Below are 8725 nucleotides of genomic sequence, written 5' to 3' on the forward strand. Positions count from 1 at the left end.
CAAACCAGAAGACACCTTAGCGTGATGACATACCATACCGCTTCGGTCATAGATCTTAGGATTCATTTGGGACTTGTTTAACACTGACGCTAGTATGCACCACTTATGAGGCTTATCTATACTTAGGGTGACGAATGCAGTTCTTGTTCATAGTTGAGGCTAGTGATGCTAATAAGCTTGGTGTGTACTGCGGTGAGAAAACTTTGTCTTGTTTTTCAGTTGTGTAAAACGAAGGCAAAACGTAGTCGCGGGAAAATTTCAGAGATATAAGATTAATGTAAAAAACGATTTGAACAGAATATAATGAAATGGTTGTGTAAAGTTAGTACTGCTATAAAATCAAGAATATAAGCATTTCTAATAATTTTTCATGTTTGTAACCTAAATATTGCACCTAGCATGGTTTAGACTTTTTAAAATATGTTACTGACTATCGCGCATGTGAAAACGTCAGTTAGTCGCATAACAAAGAGTCGAAAGTATTAATTGTTGATTCCAAACATATTTATAATTGGGAATCAAACCCACGGTTTCTCGTGTAGCCGACACCCGCGGAGCTGCGAAACTGTTTGTATTGCTCTAGTAAAAATAAAATAATTATGTAAATGATCAGGCATAAAAACTACTAATACCGTTTCTAAGCATAATGTAGTATGTTTTTATTATGTCAATTTCTAGGTCAAGTTTATAATTATCCTTAAGGAGTATTAATTTATGCAGTAATTCAAGATCCACTGCACTCCATTTATGTCTTGTTTATGCTTATTTTTTACTGTTACAATGTAAAGAAGAGCGCATAAAACATGTTTAGAATTAAAAGGAAGATAGGGACAAGATTCAGTTTAATTCTTTAGCTACATACTGCGTCGTAAGGAACCAAATTTCCAATACCAAAATTCTATGTGATTAGGATTTCTTGTGTCTCCTCAATTAGTATATATTAATTATATACATTTCGCCCACAGTTCGTCTTCCTTATGTCCTCGGTGTCTGCTTGGCAGATCGCCTCGACAACAAGTACCTGCCGCCCAGAGGCAACGCAGGCGCGGGCTTCGGGCCTGGCTTCGGAGGAGCCGGACCTAAAGGGGCAACAGCAGCTTCGGAGGCGCTGGCTCCGGTTTCGGAGGTGCCGGATCAGGTTTTGGCGGCGCGGGATCGGGCTTTGGAGGGTGGTGCCGGAGGCGCTTTTGGCCATGGAGGCGCGGGATCTGGCTTCGGCGGCCAGGCTGGAGGATACAGCGGCGCTGGCGGAGCCGGCGGCTAGCAGCGGTGGAGCTAGCGGACAATACAGCGGCCGAGGTGGCGCCGCTGCTCCGCTGACGCTAACGCAGATCCTCAGACTGAACAATGAGGTGACAGCCGAAGGGTTCGCCCTACGACTTCGAGACCTCCAACGGCATCCGCGCTGACGCTCAGGGAGTGGCCACCAACGGCGTGCAGTCGCAGGGCAGCTTCGCTTACAAGGGCGACGACGGCCAAGACTACAGCATCACCTACACTGCTGATGAGAACGGGTTCGTGCCCCAAGGCGCTCACCTCCCCACCCCGCCCCCGATCCCTGAGGAGATCCTCAAGTCTTTGGAACAGAACGCTCGCGACGAAGCTGCCGGTATTGTTGACGATGGTGAGTGATTTTTTATTACTTGCTACGTTCTAAAATCATAATATTATACTATAAGTTGTTTATCATATTAGAAGTTATTACAGTTTTGTAATTTAGAACTGGTATAATATTCCGTACTATTGTTCTACTATAAATATTACTAGTAAAATCACCGAATCATTCATCAAATAATCATAAAGTGACACTCAGAGTAAATTAAAACCCATTAGTATCAACCCAATCGCAGTAATTTTTGCACAAAACTAATTTCATTAAAGTATATTTCTGCACGCAAGAAACTAAAACATCTTTATAAGCATCAAGTCCTAATGAACCTTAATCGCCAGTGGTTCAGAATGAGTGCTTTGTCAGACAAAAAACCATTGTTCATAAAAATCATCAGATTTAAATGTGGAATTAATGTTACACTAGAATTGAAAAAACATACAATTTATTTCTTGTGAGCTTTGCAGGATTCTTAATACGTTAACCACAACTTAACCTTGCCTCGACTATTTGCCGCACTTATTGATCTGATGAGTAGGTATAATTCCACTTGAAAGTGGGACGCGTCTACGATTATTACAACGGATACACCGAAAATTAGGAAACATTTGCGTAACTGAATAACAACTGTGTAACATTTTGTCAAAATCCTAGCAATTATATGCAATAAAGCTTCCACCCACCATCAGTCAGCTTAAAGATGCCAATTAACTACTTAAGTACTGGCACGAAACACCTTTAACTAAACGAGTAATCATCTTATTATTGATATCTCATCACTTTTTCTCACTTGACATTTGACCTTAATAGAGTAATATTGCTCTAATAATAAACGCGGCCCAGTATCTGATGAGTTACAAAATGACGTGAGATCAGCTGTTGCATCAAGCGTCGTGACCGGTTTGGATATAATTCGATAATTAAATAATAGCCGACTAACGATAAATGTTTTGACAGGCATCATAATTTACTTACTAATGACCGCAACCTCGCGGATTGCAGCTAACATGATGCCATTTACGGGACGAGATAAAAACTAGCCGCATCAGAGACGAGCCGATGCGCTCGAGACAGCAAGCGTAAAGATTTAAATAACTGGGTCGGCAGTTCACGTTTCGAACGTATTGGGGCATTTAAATGAGGCATATCTTCGTTAGTTTGCGAAACACTTGGGAATTTAATGCATAGAAACTGATGCAAACGACTTAAATGTGGTAATGTCGGCTGCATGCGCCCATCACACACCAACCGGGCTGCGCGCGGCTTGGGATGGGAACTATTGAGTACCCGGTTGTTATAGTTTCAGTTTAATGTATTATCAGGTATGTTCACATTTCAAACATTGCTGATCCCTTCATCTTATTGTTCAAAACATGCTCAATATTTTTAAAAATGTAGTTTAATGTATTCTCAGGTATGTTCACATTTCAAACATTGCTGATCATTCCATCTTATCGTTCAAAACATGCTCAATATTTTAGAAATGTAGTTTTCATGACCAACTTTGTGTTTGGCCTGAAATTACTGCCTGAAGTTAGAAAACTACACACTCACTACACATTTTCTTCAGTTTATTAGTTTTGATAACTTTACTGTATAAATTACCTACAAGGCAATTATATAGACTAAAGATTTTGTTTCGTCCTTATATTATATTGTTTGCCCTCATTACCCGAATGGACAATGCACATGCACCGTGCATATAGACGTTCTAAACAATGAATTTAAAATTCATTATTAATTCTGCCGTATTTATATTATCTATCTAATTGAATATATTGAATACAGTTAGCTTTCATTACAAGTAGAGCTTTACGTGATGTCGTGCCGTGACTGTTAAGGCGTGGTGAGACGGGTATCGATGTAAAGGTCACCTCTAAATGTCTTACACTATTGTTTATTTTACTGCATATTTGTTTGAAGGGCTTTTATAAAGCCTCGAGAGCTTTTATGGTGGTAAGACTGAAGTAATTTTATAATTATACTATAATTCCACTTTTCTGGTCTGATATTTAGGTTTTCTTAAAGAGTGAAAGAGGCCTTAGAAGCATGGAATATTTTTTTTATATCAAGGCATTTTCCGGGATTTAATTTGGTATATAGAAGGAGGCTTGCCTCGAGTGCATTACGGGATGAAAATCATAACAAGAAATATTTTTTTTTGTACGTGTACCTATCTCTTAGGCAATTACTCCATCAGCCTATATGTGTTATATAAGTTATTATAAGTTCTATAGATATCTTGTTATGAAATATTTTGGTAGCTAACAGATTGTTAACAAATAATTTACTTCAACATATTAATTTAGTTTTACCTTCCGCCATTACAAATAGCGAATTAGGAGCATTACGTTGCACCATCGTACCGCCTCTAATGTTCTTAATGAACGCACGGGAACTTTGTAGTTTCTAATGACTACTGCGCGCTCGATGCAGACTCTATCTTGGTAATGACTAGTTTCGCAAGCAATGTACATCGTGCCCCTAAAATTTACGAACGAAAGTGGATTTATAAATGGTGCTTGGTGCAATGTTGATCTAATAGGGAGTCAAGGGTCATGTCATTTGCGTAGATTTGTAAAACATGTCGAGTTGTAGAGTTATTGCGTCTGTATGGGGATTAAGGACAAGTTATTACTATAAGGCTTTCATTGATATGAAAAAAATGATGTCAATTTTTCGGGGTTAGGTTAGAATGGTGTACTTTTCTATATTCGACTATAGGGCTTAAATAAGTTACACTCGGTTGCAGCAGTTGTACCTACGCCCTTTTTACTGCAGATGGGAGCTTTTGTTATAATGTATTGTAATTTGTTCGTAAAAAAGGTTTTCCTTATGATTATATTAGTTAATGATGACTACGAGATGATGCGCTTACTGTTCTTAAATCGTATTAGAATGTAAAATATTAAGGGATACAAATATAGGTAGAGTCCTAACTGAGTCAGAACACGAGTAAAACCTAGATAAAAACAATTAAGACTTAACTCCAAAGCATTTCAGTTTCATAATGCAGTCTAATTTCAATAAGTTACCTAATTCTGTACGCAGTAGAGTCGTAAATCGGAGCGCGGGATCATTTTCTCACGTTTTGTAATTTCTTATGGGAACAAGAACAAAACACTCTAAAGATAATTACATAGACATTTAAGGCGGTTTGTGCACGAATGGAATTGGGTTGAAATCTAAGTCTAGTAACATTCATAGACTTTGAAAATCTTGAAAAATAATTCATCTTCGTCAGTGTCAAGGTCTGTTTTCAATTTTAACTAGAGCTTTGCAATTCATAGTTCTTGATTAGATAGTATTTTTTTGCTTAGGCTAGTAAACTAGCAAATTTGCTGATACTATGTGATCATCGTCCATAAAAACACAAGATTAGGCTACAGCCCTAAAAGAAAGGACAATGGTGTAGTATTTAGTACACGTCAAGAGAGCCCTAATTACCATTTAATACTAGACGTATACTCTCCCTAGTATTTGGCATAAAGCTAAGCTGTAGACCCGGAATCACACCCGATCCGTCACTACACGTCGGCTGTTGATAGACGTCGGCAGCTAGTTACGTGTTACGCTAAGCTTGCATTTAGGAAAGTGCTCTTATGCGTATTGTTGTTGAGTAACAGAAAAGAGCTAAATATATTCATGGTGTAGCGCATGATGAGCCGGTCGTGAATAGTCTCGGGTTTGATTCCTGCATAATATTTGACTGGAAAAAAATAATACGATACAATTTTATCTTAATGTACATTTAGATAAGTATGCCAGAATCGTGCAAAGTGGCAATCCATACTCTATACCTACGCTATGAGATAAAGGCGTAATTCTATGTAAGTATGTACATTTCGGGAAGCAAACAACAAAACTTAACTAAGAACATCTTCTTTTTCGACGAACCTAGTTCAGGCTAAGATGCTACAAGGTATTGTAGATATTTGCTTACATTTTTTCATTTTCCGTAAAATAGGACTTTATTTGCTAGAGTAGATGACAGGTGGCCCCTTCTAAGTCATGTAATCCTATTACCAATCTAATCCTTTCTAACTAGATTCGCGAAGTCATCGACCCTTTCAAAAATATTAAAATAAATAATGTTCTTCGTGATAGTAGAATTCTCATCGATCATCGTTAGCAGGATGTGTAATTATGCGCTCCGAATAACAACTCACTATGAACTTTGACTCGCTCGAAACGGTATTAAATTAGTCACTATTATATGTAGATAAATTTTGGTACTAGAACATTTTGTATCGCTACACCACTTTAGACCTCGGCTATTGTGTTCCGGGATCAGTTTGTGTACCTAGATTAAAACAAAGGCGACAATTATGTCGAATTATCTCTGGTCAGTCACTATCTGGAGCCTACTCCACTCAACATCAGGTGGAGGAGTTCCTTTGAAAAATACATATAAAAAAAACATTGCAAATTATATTTATTTTTAACTTTAGCTTACAAGTTCGATTGTATTAAAGTCATACTTGTCACACTGGCAATGTTCCAGCTCAAAAACCTTCTTATAGCTTAATATAGGAGTTATTCTAACTTTGTGCCATTTATTTTATCTCTCAACAGTCTATAATTATGGTTACTGTGAATAGAGGTTGGAAGTTCCTTTCATATGAGAGCGGATGTGGCCGGTAGGTTAACGAGTAGCCTTGTGACTCCGATGCGTACTGTGCCGCCGAAGGAAGCGGAACAGTGACAATAATTCATCTATTAAATTCATTTTCACTATATTTTCTACTTAACTTAATAGCTAATGGTAATGTTTTCTTTTTTATAGCGGTGCGTCATATTGGTAAATTTTAAAATGTGAAATAAATAGAAGGATATATATTATGTATAAATTGTCTTAGAGGCAACCACCGATTCAACTATATACCCTCAAAGTGTAGATTATTACTGTATCCAAGTGCCGTCATTACAAGTTTCAATTTCCAATATCTTATTGAAGTTTTCGAATTTTTATTTGAAAACATACTTTTTTGATATATACTATAAAATATTCAACGAGAGTGAATCCAAAACGCCACTCTCGCGACCTCGCAGCCCAATTCGAAAATAATAACACACAAATATGTAACATTGCGTATGTTAAGTCTGTCTGTTGCACAATCGAACAATGGCGCGACTGATTGTTTTACATCTTTACATTACATACATTTATATTTACTTTGTCTGAAATTATGTTTCAATCTTTTGATTTATTACAACAAAAAATGTATTGTACATCTATATTATTACGATAGTAAAGTAACCGCAGTGATTTATATACAGCATCCTCGCCTGCATTTCGAATTGTAAAATAGGGCCTAATAACGCAGGTACAATACTACTATTAACATTGTGATTGCATTGGTGAGGATGTCTTTCGTCTGTCTGACGATACGAAAGCAATGAAACTCTCTTTTTTCAATTATAACAATGCACCTTTGATCTTTGCAGGTACTTACCGCGGTGAAGGTGCTGGTGCCGGCGGCGCTGGCGGCTACTCCGGTGCTGGAGGATACTCTGGAGGCGCTGGTGGTGCCGGAGGCTTCGGTGCTGGAGGTGCTGGTCGCGCTGGAGGCGCTGGAGGCTCCGGCGCCGGCGGTGCTAGTCGCGCTGGAGGCGCTGGAGGCTTGGCGCCGGCGGTGCTGGTGGAGCTGGAGAGCGCCGGCAGTTTCAACGCTAGCGCCGGTGGTTCCCCCAACGCCGGCGGCCGCGGCTCCGGCTCCGGCAACTTCAACGCCCAGACCGGCTACCAGTACTAGACGACCACTCGCGACCTTGGAGCGCGTGATGATGACTGCCAAATTATGTGATAAATTAATTACTTTCGGACGCGATCTAAACTACTTCCCGGCGTTGGTAAAGTTGGCCATGCGTGCAGTCGCGCGACCTTGTCACCGTGGTGTCTCGTTTCAAATTCATTATTTATTGCCATCTTTGTTCCCCCTCGACCCCCTCCCCCGCCCCGCCCCCTCTCTCGTCATCAGCTCGCCTCGATCGATCCCGCACTGTTTCTGCTCTGTTCCTTGTCAAAACGTTTGTATAGATCTTCACATTTCATTTGTGATCTCAAAACTTATTCTAAAATTTCATCTTTCTTCGTGTTAATAATAGTTGTTAAGTTCTTGTATACAGCAATACAAATGGACAGTAGTAGTGATGTAAGGAAGTTAATGAAAAATGTATAAAAAAATGTATGATTAGTTTTAAGGATTGTAAATACGAGATGACTCAACGAATATACGACTTAAAGCAAACACACTGGCTTTTATTTATATAAACATTATTATCAATTTATTGATCATAAAAAAATAAGAAAGGATTATTTAAACATTAAAATGGCGTTAGAAAATAACTGCAAATATACATAATTCACATAATACAAAACTAATATTCACTTAAATATTTGCACTACCCTGAGCCAAAAATAAAACCTGACCTATAATCTCAAAAAAATATAGAACGTACAGTTGTAGAAGCTGGACTCGCACATTTATGAGAAGATAGAACATACTGAGCATACCGCAGTAGTGAGCCACTAGCACGTGCGAGTGAGTTAGTGACTCGCATTTCAATTACTTTACGACACCTGCCTTCGATCACTTTATCTATAAAACCTACAATAAATATACAACCATAGCTATGGTTGTATATGAAACAAACCAGCTGGCTTTATTTGGACTTGGCTTTATATTTTGGACTAAGGTAAGTTACTAAAGGGTGCTATCAACTTTAAAAAAGCTCGTGTAATAACATGACTGACTGATTTGTTGCAGAACATAATATTTGTAATTTAATATAAATTTTATTATATTGTCATTTTTTTTTGCTATGAGTTTATATTTTACTAGCTTTTGCCCGCGGCTCCGCCCGCGTTATAAAGTTTTTCAGGCTAAAGTTTTACGTTATAAAAATAGTAGTTTCCCGGGAGCCTATGTTCTTCGCAGGGTCTAACACTGTCTCCATACCAAATTTCATCTTAATACGTTGGGTAGTTTTTGAGTTTAACACGTTCAGGCAAACAGATACAGCGGAGGGCTTTGTTTTATAATATATTTTTTAGAACTTTTTAAGAGGAACAATCCCGTCATACATCATTGTTGCATAACTTTAACCGTTTAC

General features: G+C 38.3%; 1 pseudogene; it reads left to right on the top strand.

Annotated features, from left to right (window-relative positions):
* LOC119189514 overlaps positions 1-7860 on the top strand; it is a 9687-nt pseudogene extending 1827 nt beyond the window's left edge.
* Positions 7861-8725: the final 865 nt, after the last annotated feature.

The sequence above is a fragment of the Manduca sexta genome, chromosome 16, assembly GCF_014839805.1.
Source record: "Manduca sexta isolate Smith_Timp_Sample1 chromosome 16, JHU_Msex_v1.0, whole genome shotgun sequence".
Taxonomy (NCBI): domain Eukaryota; kingdom Metazoa; phylum Arthropoda; class Insecta; order Lepidoptera; family Sphingidae; genus Manduca; species Manduca sexta.